This window comes from Triticum urartu, chromosome 1A, assembly GCF_056163025.1.
Source record: "Triticum urartu cultivar PI428250 chromosome 1A, HENAU_Tu73, whole genome shotgun sequence".
Lineage (NCBI taxonomy): Eukaryota > Viridiplantae > Streptophyta > Magnoliopsida > Poales > Poaceae > Triticum > Triticum urartu.
Window position 1 is genome coordinate 41,113,896 of NC_141873.1, and position 23,530 is coordinate 41,137,425.

The window sequence follows — 23,530 nt, forward strand, 5'->3', positions numbered from 1 at the left end:
CGATCGGTGTTCGGGTTGCTTCTTGGAGGGGTCATCCTCCGCTGTCTCGTCGCCATTGCCTTCTTTGGGTGTGTCCACCATGTATATATTGTATGATGAGGTGGTTGTCCAGTGCCCTGTGGGCAGTGGTTCCTCTTCGTCTCCCACATCGTCGTCCATGCCGTCGATGTCTTCGGAGTCGAAGTCGAGCATGTCGGTTAAGTCGTCGATAGTGGCTACTAAGTGGGTGGTGGGTGGGCAGCGAATTTCTTCGTCATCCGCATCCCAATCCTGCCGGACATAGTTCGTCCAGGATCCTCCTGACAAGGAGATAGACCTTGAGTTCAGTATGTCGCCAAAGGGCGAGTGCTGAAAAATATCCGTGGAGGTAAACTCCATGATCGGCGCCCAATCGGATTCGCTAGGAACGGGCGTAGGCGGTTAGGAGTCCGTTGCCGGAGAAGGATCCGGCAGTCTGACAACACGTCTCTCGTACAGGGTAAGGTCGATGTTCGGCTCGATCGCCGCTAAGGGTAAGGCCTCCGTGGCGGGGTCCATCCACCCATCCATGGACGGCGCAACTGGCTCCGAAATGAGGGTCGGAGCGGCTGCCGGTGCGATCTCGTGAACACTGTCTGATGGTAGAGCTAAATCGTACTCATCGTGGCCGTGTGACGCTCGAGGCAGAGGCTCGAATCTGTCGAAGATCAAGTCTCCGCGGATATCGGCCGTGTAGTTTAAGCTTCCAAACCTGACCTGGTGGCCAGGGGCATAACTTTTGATCTGCTCGAGATGGCCAAGCGAGTTGGCCCACAGTGCGAAGCCGCCAAACACAAAGATCTGTCCGGGGAGAAAAGTCTCACCCTGGACTGCATCGCTATCGATGATCGTAGGAGCCATCAAGCCTAACGGCGACGACACAGAGGAACTCTCAATGAAAGCACCAATGTCGGTGTCAAAACCGGCGGATCTCGGGTAGGGGGTCCCGAACTGTGCGTCTAAGGTAGATGGTAACAGGAGGCAGGGGACACGATGTTTTACCCAGGTTCGGGCCCTCTTGAGGGAGGTAAAACCCTACTTCCTGCTCGATTTATTCTTGATGATATGGGTATTACAAGAGTTGATCTACCACGAGATCGGAGAGGCTAAACCCTAGAAGCTAGCCAATGGTATGATTGTATGTTGTCCTACGGACTAAACCCTCCGATTTATATAGACACCGGAGGGGGCTAGGGTTACACAAGGTCGGTTACAAAGGAGGAGATATACATATCCGTATTGCCTAGCTTGCCTTCCACGCCAAGTAAGGTCCCATTCGGACACGAGACGAAGTCTTCAATCTTGTATCTTCATAGTCTAACAGTCCGGCCAAACGATATAGTCCGGCTATCCGGAGACCCCCTAATCCAGGACTCCCTCAGTGGCCATGGTTAAAAACTATAGGAAATTTTGCATATTTCGGTGCGGTCAACTGTTTTTAATCCAGCAATATCGATTTACATTCACACTATTTTGAAAAATAATTTATATAAATATAAAATCCAAATATTTGTCCATGCATAAAAATAAATGGAATTTAAGATCTTGTAATGATAAAAATTTGAAACTAATTCCCGGTTTGATGTGTTTTAAAAATGTACAGCCCATTTCTGGGCAAACCGAATGAAACTCTCCTCGTCTTGAAAGATTTGCAGCCCAGCAGGGCCGATAAAGCAAGTAGGCCTTGTTTGGGTATTTCTTAAAAAAAATAGAACTGGGCTAGCTATTTTCAGCAAGGAAAAACACAACTGGGCTCATGATGTGGTAAACATAAATAAAACCCTGGCTAGACAGGCCGCAGGCCCCGCACAGCCCCGTTGTTACCCTGACCCGTCACTAAAACTAGTATAAATAACAACTGCTTATTCCTCAAAAAAACTGCGCGACTTGCTGGGTCCCTGGTGTCAGCCGCTCATAGTGTAATTCTCTTGTTTATTGACTACATTGACAATGACGTGAGCCCCAGATGTCCAACCAATTAGGAGGAACCATATTTTTGGGCTTGTACTATAGAGGCACTTGCTTGCATTGTGCCATGACGCTGGTGGGTCCCTACTGTCATCCTCTCCACGTACAGTCATCTCCTTGTTCCTTTCGGTTGTTGACGATGTTGACAACGCAAGAGGGCGGCGCACCACGCACGGCGAGCGAACCAAGGCCGCCAGGCAGAGGACGATGGCGAGGCCTCAGACGGAATGAACAGCAGCTGTTGAAGATGCGCCGATCCAATCGCAGGCGGAGGGGAGTACGAGGATTGACTGGTTCAGGCACGGGTGCGTGTTGGGGCTGACGTCGCCGGAGAATAACAGGACGTGTAGGGGGAATGGAGGGAAGGACTGGCCAACGTTGGAGGGTACGTATGGTAGGGCGGCGGAGGCGCAGCCAGCCATGGGAGGCGGGAGCAGGCGGAGCCGACGGGGTGGTTTGGTTTGGGCGGCTGGAGGAAGAAGAAGACAAGAGATAAAATATACATGACAGATGTTGGATGTCAATCCAATGGCTGGTAGGCAGAATCGTTTGTTGACTGGCTAGTAAGTCGACACCACCTTGGATAGGCTATTTCCTCTGTCACGGTCATGCAGCCTTTCCTATGAAAATTTACAGCCCATTTGATGTGCTAGTTCGAAATAAGTTTGTGGGTGCTGGTGGGGGCTAATCACTTGGCTTCTGTAATGCATAGTGAGCTCAAGCATCCGGCGAGAGTGATGTTATTTCCCTTGGTTGGGATTTGTTACGATATTTCACTCTAAATTAAATGAATGGCAAGCCATTTGCCTTGTTTCAAAGAAAATATGACAGTCACGGCCGAGTTGAAAAGGGCAGGAACATCTAACTCTAGCTTACAAACTGTACAAAAGCACAAGTGTTAATTGTTCATCAGGTTTACAAAAAAACCAGATTGAAAAGGGTAACAACATCTAACTCCATCACTCTTTTTGGCAGTCACAGTCAAATGGATCAGTCGGGTCAATAGGATGAACATCCTGGGTCGTAAAATTTACTGGATTATGACCACAATATGTTGTAAATAGAAGCCTGGCACGTTCATAAGCTCTTTTGCCCACCCGAAACTCCCTTTTTTGCTCTTCGACATACCCATCCGTCAATTCAATAAATATATGGGCTTTTGAATTGATTTTACTATTTACTAGTGTGGATGGGCTGTTTTGTCTTGGGCCCAGAGAAACAATTACTACTAGTACAGTGGAGACACTCTACCGCTTCTGGCTCCTCCTAGGTCATTGAAACGTCTCCCTCTACTGAATGTCGTTATACTTTTGTTCACCGACATGCGGGCCATGCAGCGCGTGGGCCCAAATGCCATCCACGAAATTAGAAGGCAGTATGCAGGCGGAGAGTCACCCCGGTCATAGGGCGGTAGTAACGAGCCGTCGTATCACAAAACCCCACCTCCCCACAGTCTAAGTTTGATGGACGAAGCAACCATCATTTCACTCTTCGCTGAATCCCCTTCTCCCTCACCGTCTTCAAGAAAGACAACACTCGCATCTGCCACTGTTCTTCTCTCCGAACGAAGGGAAGGTAAGCCGATCCGTGATGTTGGTATATTTTCGTTTAGAGAAAAAAAAACTTTTGCAAAGCAGTAACCGATCCTCACTCTCTTTTTTGTTTCATTGTCATTGCGATTGTGTTTTCCTTTCAGTGGTCTCCTAGTATTCGTCAGTTTCATGATGGACCAAGGAGAACCAGGCAAAAATCTGCCGATATTGGAGAAGACGCAGGAGACTGATCCCCACGAGACAGAGAGCTCCAAGAAGATGGAGGAAACCACTGAGCCGACCCCAGATACGCTCACGGCCACTACTGAGATGGTCAACGCCCCGTTTGAGGTTACAGCCCCCGTGGCACTACAGGAGCAGTTTTCCCCTCCGAGGATGTGTCCTCCCCCCCACGCTGAGCTACCTAAGGTGATTTCCTTATTTGCCGATCTCGATTTTGGTTTTCCATCTAAGTATGTGGTGATTTTTTTAGAAAAGGAAGTATGTGGTGATTAATGATGCAAAATTTTATTAGCTTCAAAGCCATGCTATACATAGTGGGTTGAATAACTTGTGTTTCTTATACTGAAAAGTAGTTCGGAATTTGTTTCTGTTTCAATTAGAGCCCTGATGCAGACAAGGATTGTGTGGTTATACATGTCACTCGCTATGAGGCGGACGACCTGAATATACGCACTAGGAAAACAGAGTTCTTAGGCTGTTGGATCCTGGAAGCCATTTGCGGTTATACCAATCAAGAGTTGTATTCCAGCCTCACTGTTGTCAGGCATGTTGTTCAGGGTGTACTGAAGCACAAGAAGTTCAAAGCTACTCCTTCGTTTGTGAGGCATACTGTTCTTGTGAAGCTTACGCAGGAAGATGACGTGGCATGCCTCCACAAACAAGTTTATCAGTGGCAAGGCCACAAGGTTGTCTTCATGAAGGTTCACATGATTGAGCTGCTGCGCGACGTCCTCGATGATGTTCATGGCAAGGTCCGTCTTGTGTCCAGCCCAAATTAGATCGAGGCATGGAATAGTTGCCCCAGCTAGTGTTTAATAGTAGTTCGGATTGTGTCTAATTACATAAACCTTGCCTGTTATCGACCCCTCTGGGGCTAGTACTCTGTCTGAATCCGTCTATGGTAACTGCTGCTACTTTTGTGTGTCCGTGAATCATGTGAGAACCATCATAATTGTTGTCGAAACAGATGCGTCCTCACTAGTTTTTTCATGAATATGGCATGGTAAGACATAAGTTGTCACGGTTTATCATACGAGCAGTGTGTGTTTTGATGAAATAGAGCACTCGTTTGAGAACCATGCGCCGACGTATACATAAGTACTTGTAAACACTGTTGGTGCTACCCCACTTGTAAGCAGTTGTGCAAAACACGGCACATTGGCTCAGCTCACTTCAACACTAGGCTATCGACCAACTAACAATCAACAATCTGTTGTCTGACATATAAGCAACTATGTATCTTGTTACAATGGTTCATGCAGTTAGTTGAGGCCACAATGTAATAAATTCCAAACGTTCACACGCTAGTCCAGCGCTCATGTGGAACACTCACATTAAACTCGTCTTCATAAAAAACTTGAAAAGCATAAGTTAAGCAATTTTATCATCTCAATGATTCATAGAACATAACAAACATATACTAGTTCACATCAAAAGACAAAGTTGTGAGAAGGTTTACAAATCAGGAAAAAACAAGCAAGGCTTCTCTGAGCAAAGGGCCTCCCGGTAGGCTTAAATTTCCTGGAGTTCACTCTAGTATTTTCTTGTTGCCACCATCCAGGGTTAGGTTCTCTCATTCCAGAATAACCAATTATAATTGTGGTCTCAGCTGGAATGCTGAACTGAACCATGCAGTGTACTGACCAACTGAAATGCTTGTGCATTCCACTAAATTTAAGCACCGCTATTTGAAGAAATAAGCAGACCACAATGCCTCTTGTCCGCGCACCTGTCCAAAAAACCACCGTGCAGCCGTGCCAGCTAGTCCTCGGTCCATGGATGAACTGGTAGAAAGTGCATTCCGGACTAGGATGCAGTTGTTTTCGCTCGTCCCTGCACTGCAATCAGGAAGTAAAACATATGAATCAGCTTCTTTTAGATTGCGTTGGTCATTCTACCTTATTTACTACCAATGTAGGGATACCTTGAAGACGGGAGGTTAGACGACGGCAACGAGGGATAGCCATCTCAGTTTGCGGAGTTGTACTAAAACTGAGGTGTGTGCTTTTGATTGCGCGGATAGAAACAATACGGAGACAGACATCCCAAAACGATATGGAGACGTACAAACTTGTTTGCGCAAATACTAAATACGGTTATTTAAACAGTGACAGATATTACTACTTTCCCCCGTTTCCTCTTAGAACCAAGTCCTAGATTCATGCTACAACTTTCCCACTTTCTTCCCTGTTTAAACCAACGCTTTTGAGTCGACTGTATGAACTAGATTTACTTCTAATAATAGTAGAAGTCTAGGTGGCTTTGGAACAGCGGACGGAAGTAGAAAAGGATCCACACGAAGCGAGCTGGGGCAATAGAGCAAGGTAGGTTTCAAAGGAATATATACCTGAGGGTCGTCGGCATGTGGCAAAGACGGCGTCGGGAGGCCGCATCTTGGCCACAATACAGCAGGGAGGAAGAAGGGGTCGGAGGCCCTCCCGAGCCGGCGCTCTCTTGGAGAGAACGGCACGGCCGCCGATCGGGATGCGCAGGCAGCCGTTGGTCTCCTCCCTCGCCGCCGACGACAACGTGAACGATGCACCTACACCCCTGCCCCGGTCAAGGTTGTCCGGCCGGATTTGTGACCAGCCGTGAACTGAGCGAGAGTGCAGCCACCTATGTGTTGCTTAGATCTGGAGAGCATGAGAGAGTGAACAAGAGGAACCCTAGTAAAGCAAGCGCTAAGGCTCCTGCTTTTATATATAGTGGAGTGATTTTGTTGCACCAGCTTCAAAAAAATGCGCTCCTACGTGTACCCATGAGTGGATGTGAGAGAACTAGTGCGTGTGTGCACCGCTTCTCTTTGTAAGAGTACAATATACTATGCCCAAAGAACGTTCGCCACAAGAGTAATAGTATAAGTGTGTGACGTGTGAGCTAAAATAAAATGTGCGCGTCGTCTTTGGTTTTTTAGAAGTTCTGAGGGTAGGGCGTGAAGAGCACATATGTGCGTGACGTCTACCTGCAGATAGACGGTGGGTGCGGCATGCGAGTCTACGAGAGGACTCGGGAGAGTCGTGGCTCGTGAGGGTGCGTGTGCGTGAGAGAGAGAGGGGGGAACGTATCAATGCAATGCATGTGTTCGTAAATCATTATCCGACAAACGTTCGCCACAACCCTTTTCCAGAATGAGAGGAACCGTAGTAAAGCAAGCGCTAAGGCTCCTGCTTTTATATATAGTGGAGTGATTTTGTTGTACCAGCTTCAAAAAAAGGCGCTCCTACGTGTACCCGCGAGTGGGTGTGAGAGAACTAGTGCGTGCGTGCACCGCTTCTCTTCGTGAGAGTACAATATACTATGCCCAAAGAACGTTCGCCGCAAGAGTAATAGTATATGTGTGTGCCGTGTGAGCTAAAATAAAATGTGCGCGCCGTCTTTTGTTTTTTAGAAGTTCTCAGGGTAGGGTGTGAAGAGCACATATGTGCGTGACGTCTACCTGCAGATAGACGGTGGGTGCGACGTGTGAGTCTGCGAGAGGACTCGAGAGAGTCGTGACTCGTGAGGGTGCGTGTGCGTGAGAGAGAGGGGGGCATGTATCAATGCAATGCATGTGTCCGTAAATCATTATCCGACAAACGTTCGGCACAAGCCTTTTCCTGACGAATGTCGTAAGAACCGTTAGATCGGCATCCGACAGTGTTAGTTTTGCCATGTCATTTAACAGAACAGCCACTCCTCCTACACACAAATCTTCCACTTGAGTGTTAGCAACTGTCGTATGCTCCCTCCATCCCGAAATGCAGTGCATATAGCTTTATTCAAAATTCGAATCTCGCAAACTTTTACCGAGTTTTCGTGTACCAAATTGCACATGTAGAATACCATATATATATATCATTTCATTCATCTTCTAGAGGTAACTATAAAGATGGGTGAGGAGTCTACAAAGAAAGACCATCGTATCACCCGCAACAATTTCAAGCATCCTTTAGTGTCGAGGAATATCATAGGAACTCTATATCATATGATTTTTATAGGATTTTATCCTTTAGAGCCAATTGGTTCATAGGAATAGATTCATATACTCCACATTTCAAAGGAAATAAACATGATATCATTTCTATAGCTTTAGAGCCACTTGGTTCATATGAATGGATTCCTATACTCCCTTAATTTCAAAGGAAAATAATAATTACCGTATATTCAATAGAAAAGTTCCTATGATATGAACCAAATTACATCTCTTTTCTAATCCCTCATAGGAATTGATATACATGCATCTCTAGATTCAATACAAAAGTTCCTATGATGTTGAGGGAGTCCTGGATTAGGGGGTATCCGGACAGCCGGATTATATCCTTTGGCCGGACTGTTGGACTATGAAGATACAAGATTCAAGACCTCGTCCCGTGTCTGGATGGGACTATCTTTGGCGTGGAAGGCAAGCTTGGCAATACGGATATGTAGATCTCCTTCCTTGTAACCGACTCTGTGTAACCCTAGCCCCCTCCAGTGTCTATATAAACCGGAGGGTTTTAGTCCGTAGGACAACATACAAGCATACCATAGGCTAGCTTCTAGGGTTTAGCCTCTCTAATCTCGTGGTAGATCAACTCTTGTACTACTCATATCATCAAGAACAATCAAGCAGGACATAGGGTTTTACCTCCATCAAGAGGGCCCGAACCTAGGTAAACATCGTGTCCCCTGCCTCCTATTGCCATCCGCCTAGACGCACAGTTCGGGGCCCCCTACCCGAGATCTGCCGGTTATGACACCGACATTGGTGCTTTCATTGAGAGTTCCTCTGTGACGTCATCATTAGGCTTGATGGCTCCTTCAATCATCGATAGCGATGCAGTCTAGAGTGAGACTTTTCTCCCCGGACAGATCTTTGTATTCGGCGGCTTCGCACTGCGGGCCAACTCGCTTGGCCATCTGGAGCAGATCGAGAGTTACGCCCCTGGCCACCAGGTCAGGTTTGGAAGCTTAAACTACACGGCTGATATCCGCGGAGACTTGATGTTCGACGGATTCGAGCCCCTGCCGAGTGCGCCACACGGTCACGATGAGCATGATTTAGCTCTACCATCGGACAGCGGTTGGGAGATCGCATCGGCAACCGCTCCGGCCCTCAATTCGGAGCCAATTGCGCCATCCATGGATGGGTGGATAGACCCCGCCATAGAGGCCGCATCCTCAGCGGCGATCGAGCCGAGTATGGACCTTACCCTTCACGGGAGCCGTGACGCCGAACTACCGGATTCTTCCCCGGCCATGGACTCTGAACCGCCTACGCCCGTTCCTATCAAATCCGACTAGGCGCTGATCATGGAGTTCACCTCCGCGAATATCTTTCAGCACTCGCCCTTTGGCGACATACTGAACTCATTAAGGTCTCTCTCCTTCTCAGGAGAGTCCTGGCCGAACTATGTCCGGCAAGACTGGGATGCGGATGACGAAGAAATCCGCCGCCCACCCTCCACCTACTTAGTAGCCACTGTCGACGATTTGACAGACATGCTCGACTTCGACTCCGAAGACATCGACGATATGGACGACGATGCAGGAGACGAACAGGAGCCACAGCCCACATGGCATTGGACGCCCACTCCATCATATGATGTATACATGGTGGACACACCCAAAGAAAACGACGACAAGGAACGGAAGAACACAGCGAAGGATCGTTCCCTCGAGAAGCAGTCAAAGCGGCGGCGTAAGCATCGCTCCAAATCCCGCCTCGGCAGAACCAGCGATCATATAGACCCAGCGATAGAGCAGGGTGAGCCAGCGGATGACAAACACGGCATTGAACCACCATCCGACCACGGCAACACGGAGAGTCAAACCGAACAACCCGACTCCGGCGAAGATAACAGTCCAGATGACATCACACCGGACGGGCACCCGGAACAACAGAATACCCATAAAAGGCTTGTCGCCACTGCGAGGAGTCTGAAAAAGCAGAAGCAAAGGCTCAGGGATGCACAAGAAACACTCAGAATCAGATGGAGTGAAGTACTCAACACTGCAGCAAAATATGGCGGTAGTCGCCACACAAAGATCTACCCGAAGCGAAAGCTGCTACCTGAATTCGATGAGGAGGCCTTAGATCCCCCGCAATCAAAAAACAAAACAGCCATCCGGTCGGATAGACGACCTCGTGGCCAACATAGAGCGGCAAACAACGCCGCACGCAAGCGAGTACGCGATCCACGTGATGCAACCAGATCCATCTACGGGCCAAGCAAGCACGCTCCAGCACGCAATGCAACACAACAAACATCCGAACACTACGGTACACCCAAATACAGAGGTGCCGCACACACCCTATGTTTCACCGATGAGGTGCTGGACCATGAATTTCCAGAGGGATTCAAACCCGTAAATATAGAGGCGTACGACGGAACGACAGACCCTGGGGACTGGATTGAGGACTACATCCTCCATATCCACATGGCTGGAGGAGACGATCTCCATGCCATCAAGTACTTAGCCCTCAAGCTCAAAGGGCCAGCTCGGCACTGGCTTAAAAGCCTCCCCGAAAACTCCATTGGAAGCTGGGAGGAGCTCAAAGACGCTTTTTGGGAAAATTTTCAAGGGACCTATGTCTGACCACCGGATGTAGACGATTTAAGTCATATAACTAAACAGCCCGGAGAGTCAGCCCGAAGAGTCAGCCTGACAGCTTTGGAACAGGTTTCTCACTAAAAAGAACCAAATAGTCGACTGTCCGGACGCCGAAGCCTTAGCAGCTTTCAAGCACAGCGTTCGAGACGAATGGCTTGCCACACACCTCAGCCAAGAAAAGCCGAGAACAATGGCAGTATTAACAAGCCTCATGACCCGCTTTTGCGTGGGCGAGGATAGCTGGTTAGCCCGATGCAGCACCAGCGACCCAAGTACATCAGAAGTCAGGGACAGAAACGGGAACCACGATGCAGCAAAAACAAGCACCGGAATAAAGAAGATAGCCCGAAGAGCATGACGGTAAACGCCGGATTCAGAAGCTCTCGGACAGGTCAGCAAAAGCTTCCTTCCAAAGGCAACAAAGAAGAACTGTCCAGCCTAAACAAGATTCTGGACAAAATATGTCAGATCCACAGCACCCCCGATAAACCCGCAAATCATACCCATAGAGAATTTTGGGTCTTCAAGCAGTCCGGCAAACTCAACGTCGAACACAAGGGGCAGGATACACCAAGCGAAGACGAGGACGAGCCTCGCAAGCAAAGCACTAGGGAACAAAAGAAATTCCCACCAGAAGTCAAAACAGTAAACGTGTTACACGTGACAAAGGGGAGAAACAAAGGGGCACTCCTAGAGACACATGCCCAAGGGCCTATCACCGCGGAGTTCTGCCACTGGTCTTCCCAACCGATCACCTTTGACCATCGGGATTACTCGACAAGTATCCGGCATGCAGGATGGGCTGCCTTGGTGTTAGACCTGATAATTGACGGATACCACTTCACACGAGTCCTGATGGATGGCGGCAGTAGTTTAAACCTGATATATCAGGACATAGTCTGCAAAATGGGGATAGACCCAACAAAAATCAGCCATAGCAATACTACCTTTAAAGGAGTAACGCCAGGCCCAGAAGCCCATTGCACGGGCTCCCTGCTACTAGAGGTTATATTCGGCTTTCCCGATAACTTCCGCAGCGAAAATTTAACCTTCCAGATCTCTCTGTTCCAAAGTGGCTATCAAGCACTACTCGGATGCGAAGCTTTCACTCGCTTTAACGCAATACCGCATTACACTTCTCTCATGCTCAACATGCCCGGTCCACGTGGCATCATTACAGTAAATGGAAATATTGAGCGCTACTTGCGCGCGGAAGACCGTGCGGCCGCCTTGGCAGCCGCACACTAGACGGCCTCACCAACTAGAGCATCTGACAGGTTGTTAAGACCATGGACACAGTTAGACGAGTCCGGTGCAGCTATATATAATTAATATAGGTTTGATGGCTATACCCCTATAATAATACAAGGGGCTGAACGCATGTAAGCAAGTGACAATCAGGCTCAACTTTACTCATCTTGAACTGTACATGGTTTATTTAGTATAACCTACCTTTTTGCACAACAACTTTTCAACTAACTTCCTCTCTTTTATAGATGACCATCGTGCTACACCCATCCAGGATACGGCACAACGGAGACACAGGCGTAGACATGCAGCAGGGACCCGTTTCAAGGATTCTTTTTAGATTAAGACCCTGCGTAAACCTTTTTTACTGTCTCTTGTTGATACACATCCCCCGGATTCTCAGTAGAAGGATGCTGACGTATTGGCATGTGGCCACGTCAGAATATTGCACGTACCTGGACACCAGGGGCTTATTACAAAGGGCACTGTTTAAGCCCGGATTACATCATAAAGACCGAATACCTTAGGGAGTGTTCGGCGTCGCGATTTTGGCTTTATATGCATCAGCTCCGAATCATGTCTTTGGTCAAATGTTGGGTTTGCCCGGCTCCTGTGTTTTGCTGCCTTACGTTCCGCTCTGTCGGCTAAGGCAGCACCAGGAGAACTACTGCGATTGTGCCCTGGTTCATCCGGACGAGCACCTCGGTAGAGAAAGCCGAAAACTGACTGTCATGATATAGCGTGACACTGGTCAACCACTCGATGACCTAGCGGAATCTTCGGGATTCCTCCGCCTTAATGAAGGGCCGTTTCCAGGCCAGGCATGTACGCGCCCCAAATTCGGATGAGTGCGGAGCCACCAGGGGCTATATAGTAGCCCCACTGTCAAACTCCTCTGGCTAAGTGAAAGTGTTAAAGCATTATAGTCTGATTGCCTAGTTCGCTGCACTATCACCTCCTTAATGGACCAAGACGTTGGATCAAGTGTGAACATGCGTCTTCTATGAACACCCCCGCATTATATGCGTGGGGGCTGAAGCCGACGACTGCCATCTTTCAGGTTATATACATATATACATAAACGGCTGCACAGGAGGCATCATAGTACTTTCGGGCAAAAGTATAAATACAGCCTTGATAAACTCAATATAACATTGTTTTTACAATGGGAATACATGTCACTCGAACATAATATTCTTCGAGCACTGAGCCTCTATCGAACGAGCGCCTTCAAGAACTTCTTCAAAGTAGTGCTCGGCAGCCACCCAGCCTATGGCCGAATGCTGTGCCGCAATAGTGGTGGCACCCATCTCCGCCCAGTATGTTTTGACATGAGCAAGGGCCATCCGCGAGTATTTATGCACGCCGACCTCTTTATAGCATCGATGTGTGGCACAGCACCAAGGAATTGTTGCACTAAGCTAAAGTAGCTATTCGGCCTTGGCCCTCTCGGCCACAGATGATCCACAATGGACCTCATGGCAAGTCTTGATAATCTATGGAGCTCGGCCCACTCGGCCATTTGCTCATTCAACAGCAGCGGACGGGCTGGAGCATGAAATTGTGACCAAAACAGTTTTTCCACTTCGTGATGTTTCCGATCCTTGAAGAACTCGGCCGCATCAGCAGCACTTGCAGCCAAATCCACGTAGGCATCTGCAGAACTCCATAGCCAGTCTAGAGGTGCATACTTCGGATCCCCGAACTTAGTCCGCAACAAGAAGGGCTTCCCAGATACAATATCCGTAGCTTGATGCAGTTCCTCCTTCGTCACTCTAATTTTGGAGCAGGCTTCCTTGGCAGCCACCCGGGCCTTTTCCAGGTCCGTCGCCTTCGCCCGGTTTTCTTCTTCAAGAAGCTGGTAACGGTCAGCAGCATCTTTTAACTCTATAGCCATCTTGGCTATTTTTTCTTTGCTCTCGCAATGCGCGGCCTGTTTGGCCCTTAACTCTTCGGCCGCCTTTAAAGCGGCCGCATTGCTACTCCTTGCTTGCTCCTTGGATCGGGCAAGCTCCGCCCGATTGGTCTCCATGGTGGCAGCTCCGTCTGCAGTCACAACATATTAAAGATACTAGCATCATGCTGCTCTTATTATGTGAAAATCACCAAAAAAATCACTGACCCTATGCCTCGTCAAGCCGCTTGTTGACAAGCACGATGTCGGCATGTGCCGCATCCAGCTACCGCTTTAGTTTGGCAAACCCATCAGTCTGGCTAGCCACCGGAGCTTCAACCACCTATGCATAAAGGCGGCCTAATTATTACCTGGGACTATGATCCTCTGTTTGCCGCCGTTTTCAACGACAACGACAACCAGAGTCTCAGGGGCTACTATCTACACAGGGCACATCTAAAAATGTGCGGTACTGTCAAAAATGTGCATCATTTCACGTACCTCAAAACCCGTTCATAAAGGCTTCATGCAACCCGCTTTCGGCGGATGAAATCCTTTCAATCACTGTACCCATCAACATGCGGTGCTCTTCTGAGATAGCCGCTTGCTCTAGCAGATCCCTCAGTACATCCGACCGCACACCAGACGGTGTCAGACTCTTTCGATTGCTCTCTTCGATAGCCAGATACAGAGTATTTCGGGTGGCCATAGGATTACCTTCTGGCCTTGCCGGATCAGGAGAAACCCTCCACGAAGACACCTCGGGGTCGCCCGCCTCGTGAGGCGGTGTGGCAGGGGGAGGCGTTTCGCTCTCCATCATCTCTGGAAGAAGATCCCCTGAAGACGAGCTCTGCTGAGAAGGGCTAAGATCCGAACTGCAAGATAAATGCCTCGGTTATTTTCCTCTAAGGTAAAGCGAGATATTTTCATTTACCCTTTTACTTACAGGTCGGTGGAGGGCTGATCCCCTTGAGGGCATAGTGCGGCCAGGGTATCCCCTAGGGCAGGACCCTACAGCGGAGATTTCTTCCCCCGTTTGGAGACCGTTGTCTCCGGGTCCTCAGAGGCAGTTCTCTTCCATCCCTGGGGAGAGGAATTTTCAGTTCCTCCCCCCGGCTAACCTCCTTCGCGGAGGCACTAGCCTCCTTGTTCCCCCCTTTTTCTTCTCCTGAGGGCGCTTGATAAGGCGCGATCTCCAGCATCCTGGTTAGCACGGGATTTGGTGAGATCTCAGGGAGGGGTGCCGAACACCTGATCAACTTTGCCTTCGCTATCCAATCCTGGGTCAAAGAGCAGCTTTTTTAGGGCAATGTTGCGATAAATAAATGGACGGTGTGTTCAGATGCGGGGCTACTTACTTGGGTATCTGTGCGATTGCAACTCAGACCTGCATCCTCAGTGATGTCCGGACACATTATTTGTGGTCTGAAGAACAATTTGTACATCTCTTCGTGTGTCATGCCGAGGAAATGTTGAATAGCTCGCGGTCCTTCCGGGTTGAATTCCCACATGTGAAGGGGCCAGCGTTTGCAAGGCTCGACTTGACGAACTAGCACTACTAGGGAAAAGCCTATACAAAGAATCTTACCAGCAGCGCGCTTTAAAATAAGGCGCTGCTGCTAACTAGCAGTAGCGCTCGCACACAAACCTCACTGCTGAAATGAATGTATCAGTAGCGCGCCCACTCTAAGACGCACTACTGCTATAATTGCCATGATGCCGTCGCGATGCTAGTTCTAGCAGCAGCGCGCTTGTATGAAGAGCGCTACTGCTAGGGACCATAGTAGTAGCGCATTTACATAATAACCGCTACTGCTAAGTTTACTAAAAAAAGTAGCCCCACCTCGCTTCGTGAAGAGAGTTTGTACCACCTTAAATATGTTACTTCTCAAACTTTCACAACCACTTGGTCTCATTGAACTCTATGTGTAAAATTTGTGGCCGCAATATGAGTCTTCAGCAGTTCCAAAACTGGTGAGGACTCATATTGACAAATCAGATTGTACACAAAAAGATCATTGATGATCAATGTATTTTTGATGTCTATTTTTACATGCTGACACATAGCAGTAGCGCGCTCTTTCTGAAAGGCGCTACTGCTAGGTCGTTTAGCAGTAGCGCCTTTTGCTATAGCGCGCTACTACTAAGCCATTCCATCTCCCCCACTCTCCGACCTATCCGATCCACTCACTCTCACACTCACTCGATCTCCACCTCAACCCCCCACGCCGGTCCTCCCCCGTCACCCCTCCTCCGATCTGCGCCGCCGCCACCTCCTTCTCCTCGCTGGACTCGGTACCAGCCTCCTCCTCCGTCCTCCCTCTAGTCGCCGCTGGCCGGCCCCTCCTCGCTCCACCTTCCTTCTCCGTCCTCCCTCCGCTCGTTGCCGGCTGGCCCCTCCTCGCTCCGTCTTCCTCCTCCGTCCTACTCTCTTCTCCCTACTCGAGTCGCCCCTCCTTCTCCCTCCTCCCTCCTCCATCCACAACCCCTCCTCCCTGCTACATTTTGATTTAGTAGGCTAGTTGATTTAGTTTATTTAGAACATTTTAATTTAGTTGATTTAGTATGTAGTTGATTTACTTGATTTAGAACATCTTGATTTAGTTGATTTAGTAGGCTAGTTGATTTAGTTGATTTAGTAGGCTAGTTGATTTAGTTGATGGAGAACATTTTGATTTAGTTGATTTAGTATGCTAGTGGATTTAGTAGGCTAGTTGATTTAGTATGCACCATTTCATTGTTATTTTTCTGTACATGGATAGGTAGATGCTTTTGTTTTTTGTAATAAGTTATTTTTTGGCAAAATGTAGGTGCCAATTGAGTTAAATTTGCCACTTGTTTTTTTAATCAATTATCTTAGGCAATAGGGGCCAGATGAGATGAAATGTCTTGGTAGTTGGTACCCTTATTTGGTAGATATTTGTGAAAAGTTTTTTCGGCAATAGGTGCCACCGAAATGCTTTGTCCATAAAATTGCTTCTCGTGGAAGTGAATCGTTAATCCTTTGCTCATATTGCTTTTGGAAAATGGCGCCACCACCACCACCACTATGTCGACTGTGCAAGTCAAGGTGCACCAGCAGCCTTGCAACTGGCAAGCTGTTCGGCATCTACTTCCAGCCGAGTTTTCGTCATGCGGCGGTAAGAAATTAGATGAAATGTAACAACTATATTATTTTTAGTGTTGGCATTACTGCATTGTGTCATTTTGCTTTTTTACACGGATCGTCCCATGCAATGTGAGGTTGAAATTCAACAAGCTGACAGGAGGCATTGTGACATTTGAGGCTCCTGGGGGGCCGTACACTATGGAGGTCGAGAAAGGATGCAATATGTCGCAGATTGGAGGAGATGGATGGGCCCGTTTCCTTGCCCACATGCGTCTAGTGGTGAGTTGATCAGCTTCTCCTTCAGAGCAGAAAGACCCAAGCTGGCTGTCATTTATCTCAACCTGGTGGAAGATGACGAAGATGATGAAGATAATGAGGACCCACTCGATGAAGATGATGAGAACCCACTTCATGAAGCCATCATAGCTCAAAGAATGAGGTTGAGCGAGGAGGAGGTGTGCAACCTATGGGACATAATTCCGCCACGTGATGACTTTGTCGGGGTGCCATTCATGACCCGCCTGACAAGTACCATGGTCGATCAGCATGAAATGGTATGTTATACGTACTACCTGTAGTAATTTGATGATATATATATGCTTTATTGTTATACTTACAAATGCAAATTATTCGATGATATGCTTAGTGAATCTGATGATATGCTTAGTGTAGAGTTCAATGATATGCTTTGTGGAATCTAGTCGATGATATGCTTTAGTGTAGAGTCTGATCACATGCTCTTACTAGTGTAGAATCCAATGAACTATTAATAGTGTAGATAATCCATATATACTTATTAGTAGAATTGATGATTAGTTAGTACAAATGCGTAGTACTGTGTCTTTAGATAGTGTAGAAATCTAGACTTAATAGAAATATATTTGCAAGAGTATGTGCGAGGCTATTTATTAATTGATATGTTTTTCTTATTCAGAAATTGCCAAAGAACCTATCTGTGAGTTGTGGTATCGAGCCTGATGTAGAAGGCTCAGCTAGACTACGCCTTACCGCACGGGGCTCCGTCACCACCTGTACTTACCGCATGGAAACAGACGGTCGCACACACTTAAACTCGGTTGGGTGGAAGAGATTCCTCGTTGGCAAGAATCTTCGTGTTGGACAGGCCATCCTAATTACTATCAGGAACACCCACCGCCCAGGCTTGAGGATGGTGATCGTCGTTGATATCATCTAGAACTACATGTGTGTGTGTGGCTATATCATCTAGAACTATATATGATGATCATCGTCGATATCATGTAGAACTACATACGATGATCGTCGTCGATATTATCTAGAACTACATATGATCATCGTCATCCATATCACCTTGTACTGCTTGAGGATGCATGTTGAGTATATATGAAATTATTATCTAGTACTCCCTCGGTTCCAAATTACTCATCGTGGTTTTAGTTCAAATTGGAACTAAAACCACGACGAGTAATTTGGAACCTAGGGAGTACTACTTAGTACCTATAATGCTTTATGAAATTGATATCTAGTAGTACCTAGTATCTGGAAATTGCTATTTATTGAAGTTGAAACGGGGTAGGAAGCCGGGGGGAAATGATGAAAGATATAGCAGTAGCGTGGGGCAAGGACAGCGCTACAGCTAATTAATAGTAGCGCGTTCCGAAAACGCGTTGCTGATATAGTCCAGAGTAGTAGCGCGTGTACAGACCGCGCTACTACTAACAGTTAGCTGTAGCGCCTTATTGGTAGCGTGGCTGCCCGTGCTGCTAATAGCCCCAAAACCCGCGCTACTACTAGGGTTTTCCCTAGTAGTGTAGCATGACTTGCACTACCATCACTAGACTGAAATATCTCTCAAAGAGATCTCGCATACGGCTTTGCAGTATTGGCACGTCCTTGGCTAGACCCCAGCTCAGCCCCCTGCTGATCCATGACATTAGTTGTGGTGGGGGGCCTGAGCGAAAGGTGGGGGCAGCTACCCACTTGGCACTTCGGGGAGCTGTGATGTAGAACCACTCCCGCTGCCACAATCCGGACACCTCTGGGAAGCAACCCTCAGGCCATTGAAGTGCCTCCGCATGCTACGTGCTGCCCCTCGATCATCTTCAGCTTCACATCGAAGCTCTTGAGGCACAGGCCGATGCGAAATTTCGGCGTTCAGATATCTGGCCTCTCTCAACTTCTTGATGTCCTCCTCCGTCATGGAGGAAGGCATCCACCGACCTTGAAGGTTGGATCCAGACATAGTTGAAGGTCCGAAGCACCTGACCAGCGTTTTGGGTGTTAGAACTCGAGGCGGGGGAAGGATTTGATTAAGCACGAGAGGGAAAAAACAAAAAGCCTTGTCCCCTTTATAAAGAGGGTGAATGTCAAGGGTCCTCCTCGTGGCCGTTTGGGACTTGCCTAAAATCTAGGAGTCCTACCCGTAGGAACGGTTGGGTTACCCATGTCCGTATTGATGAGAATCCCGTGATAAAGGGGACACGATCTCTGCTTCGACAAGACGTGCCAAGGGAAACCGCCTCGCGAAACACGTTGAGATTGGTTATGAAAAACGATTCGAATAAAGACCTAGCTGTGGTGTGATGTCATGCTACGGGGTACGTCAGCAGATTAGATTTGTGGAAATATTATTCTCTCTACGGTGGTATGTGGAACTTGTTTTGCAGAGACGGACACGATCCTTGTGTTCAAAATCTTCTATGAAGTATTCGGAGGAGGAACCCGCCTTGCAATGCCGAAGACAATCTGCGCACCGGATCATCGTCATTGAAGCCTGGTTCAGGGGCTACAGAGGGAGTCCTGGATTAGGGGTTATCCAGACAGCCGGGTTATATCCCTTGGCCGGACTGTTGGACTATGAAGATACAAGATTGAAGACTTCGTCCCATGTCTGGATGGGTCTCTCCTTGGCGTGGAAGGCAAGCTTGGCAATACGGATATGTAGATCTCCTTCCTTGTAACCGACTCTGTGTAACCCTAGCCTCCTCCGGTGTCTATATAAACCGGAGTATTTTAGTCCGTAGGACAACATATAATCATACCATAGGCTAGCTTCTAGGGTTTAGCCTCTCTCATCTCGTGGTAGATCAACTCTTGTACTACTCATATCATCAAGAAGAATCAACCAAGACGTAGGGTCTTACCTCCATGAAGAGGGCCCGAACCTGGGTAAACATCATGTCCCCTGCCTCCTGTTACCATCCGCCTAGACGCACAGTTCGGGGCCCCCTACCCGAGATCCGCCGGTTTTGACACCGATAGATGTGAACCAAATGACATCTCTTTTCCAATCCCTACTCATAGGAATTGAGATGCTCCATGTCATATCTTTCCCTACAACTTCCATGTATACATCTTCTATTCCTAAATAGATAGTACAACCCACTAGTATCTTTTTCCAAAACCTGCAACTATGGCACAAGAACTATATAGTGTGCCAATAACTTTGAAAGATGGTCGCTGGATGAAGCTAACCCGACAGTGCTGAGATAGGCAAATCCGAGCACTACTGGCTGTTGGATATCATCAACATTCCACCAGATTTGCCACATGTACAATTTAGAAGACTCCATGGTTGAACTTAAGCATAATGCACAAACCTCAAAACACAAGCACTTCTCCTTTGTTCTAGAATCTTCTGTATCATAATTGATTATTTTTTTCTAAATGAATTGCCATTATTTGTTTTTACTTTATGATTTACAATGCACAACCCCATGAATCTTAACATTTCTATAAAACTAATTGATTTTGAATGAGATGAACTATAAGAACTAAATGAACATCTACATCATGCATATATGACTCAAAGCTTTACATGCTATAGTGTGTATTTATTCATAATTTGGTTTCCAAATCTCATGCGTTCAATACATGTGTACCTTACTAGTTTTGAGTAGAGTAGTAAATTTCACGCGGCCCCTGGTATATCAAAATGCAGTGCCCATGCATCATTGCCTTTCGGTCGAACCTACGTCCACAATTTTTTGTACGTACTATATCTCCACTGGTCCTCGAACCCAAAATGCTGCCTCGTTCCCGTAAAACCAAGCGGCCCACACATATTTAAGGCGTCGACTCGAACCCATTTACTACGGCGTGGCCCCGCACGCCGTAGTACTCCTACAAACCCTACCGCCGTACTCATCATCAGTTTTCTTCAAGAGGACGAGGGAGAAGCCGATTTGTAGTGGAGGCGCTTTCAAAAAAAGGATATGTAGTGGAGACCCCTACCCTAGGGTTCCCTAGGTTGCTACCGCACGCATCATTGTTTTCTCTTTTCTTTATGCTCTTGCGCCCTAGAGTGAAATGATGGTTGCTTCGTCCATCCATCTTAATGCGGGAAAGGTGGGGCTTTGTGATTTGACCCCTCATCGCTCATTTTCTACTACTGCGGCGCTATGACCGGGGTGCCTCCAATTCCAACCAATGCTCCGAACTGTAATTTGGTGCATTGCACGTGGAACAAGACGGTGGATGAGCCACATGTCGGCCAAAGGGTCCTGTTAAGTGTGTCGCCATTTCATGTGCGGACGGACCCTGCTTGAGTTGCTACGCCAACACGATAGGAGCAGCCTACCACTTGGTTTTGCTCCTTGGTTTCTTTATTTTTAGGTGTCTCAGTTTATAGGGCCTGCACGTAGTTCTAGGTCATCCATTTGACTAACTAAATATGAGTTACTATGTCACAAAAAGTATATCATCGGATTCTTAAGCGAATGTAGTTGTATTTAAAAGTCGAGGGCGGGGCTTTTCCTGCGTGGTAGGTGGGGCAGTTCCACCTAGTCGGTTCGACAGAGACGCGAGAAGACGAGGGAGTAGGATGCTGCAAACGTAGGGCTGTGTGATTTGACAGCGAGTTACTGCTGGACAGGTGGGGCCCCGTGATTTGACTTGCCATTATCATTTTAACTGCGGCGCTATGATACGTCTCCAATGTATCTATAATTTTTGATTGCTCCATGCTATATTATCTACTGTTTTGGACAATATTGGGCCTTATTTTCCACTTTTATATTATTTTTGGGACTAACCTATTAACCGGAGGTCCAGCCCAGAATTGCCGTTTTTTTGCCTGTTTCAGTGTTTCGGAGAAACAGAATATCAAGCGGATTCCAAACGGAATGAAACCTTTGGAAACGTGATTTTCTCATCAGATAAGATCCAGGAGACTTGGACCCTCCGTCAAGAAAGCCACGAGGCAGCCACGAGGGTAGAGGGCGCCCCCCCTAGGGCGCGCCCCCTGCCTCGTGGGCCCCTCGAAGCTCCACCAACGTACTTCTTCCTCCTATATATTCCTATGTACCGCCAAACGATCGGGGACGGAGCCAAAAACCTAATTCCACCGCCGCAACTTTCTGTATCCACGAGATCCCATCTTGGGGCCTGTTCCGGAGCTCCGCCGGAGGGGGCATCGATCACGGAGGGCTTCTACATCATCATCCAAGCATCTCCGATGAAGTGTGAGTAGTTTACTTCAGACCTACGGGTCCATAGTTAGTAGCTAGATGGCTTCTTCTCTCTTTTTGGATCTCAATACAATGTTCTCCCCCTCTCTCGTGGATATCTATTCGATGTAATCTTATTTTTGAGGTGTGTTTGTTGAGACCGGTGAATTGTGGGTTTATGATCAAGTCTATCTATGAATAATATTTGAATCTTCTCTGAATTATTTTATGTATGATTGGTTATCTTTGCAAGTCTCTTCGAATTATCAGTTTGGTTTTGCCTACTAGATTGGTTGTTCCTGCCATGGGAGAAGTGCTTAGCTTTGGGTTCGATCTTGCGGTGTCCTTTCCCAGTGACAGAAGGGGCAGCAAGGCACGTATTGTATCGTTGCCATCGAGGATAACAAGATGGGTTTTTTATCATATTGCATGAAACTATCCCTCTACATCATGTCATCTTGCTAAAGGTGTTACTCTGTTTTTAACTTAATACTCTAGATGCATGCTGGATAGCGGTCAATGAGTGGAGTAATAGTAGTAGATGCAGGCAGGAGTTGGTCTACTTGTCTCGGACGTGATGCCTATATACATGATCATACCTAGATATTTTCATAACTATGCTCAATTCTGTCAATTGCTCAACAGTAATTTGTTCAACCACCGTAGAATACTTATGCTCTTGAGACAAGCCACTAGTGAAACCTATGGCCCCCGGGTCTCTTTCTCATCATATCAATCTCCATCACTTTATTATTGCTTTGCTTTTACTTTTTACTTTGCATCTCTATACCAAAAATACCAAAAATATTATTTATCATCTCTATCAGATCTCACTTTCGTAAGTGACCATGAAGGGATTGACACCCCCTAAGCGTGTTGGTTGTGTTGAGCTATTGTTTTTGTGTAGGTACGAGGACTCGCGCGTAGCCTCCTACTGTATTGATACCTTGGTTCTAAAAAACTGAGGGAAATACTTATGCTACTTTGCTGCATCATCCTCTCCTATTCGGGGAAATCCAATGCAGTGCTCAAGGGGTAGCAAGAAGAATTTCTAGAGTCGTTGCCGGGGAGTCTGCGCAAAAGTCAACATACCAAGTTCCCATCACTATCCCTATCTCCTGCATTACATTATTTGCCTTTTCCCTCTCGTTTTCCTCTCCCCCACTACACCCTTGCCGTTTTATTCGCCCTCTCTCTCTATCCTCCCTCTCTATTTGCCTCTTTTTGCCCGTTTGCTTTTTTGTTTGCTCGTGTGTTGGATTGCTTGTTTGTCACGATGGCTCAAGATAATACTAAATTGTGTGACTTCACCAATACCAACAATAATGATTTCCTTAGCACTCCGATTGCTCCTCTTACCGATGTTGAATCTTGTGAAATTAATACCGCTTTGCTGAATCTTGTCATGAAAGATCCGTTTTCCGGCCTTCCTAGTGAAGATGCCGCTACCCATCTTAATAGATTCATTGATTTGTGTGACATGCAAAAGAAGAAAGATGTCGATAATGATATTGTTAAA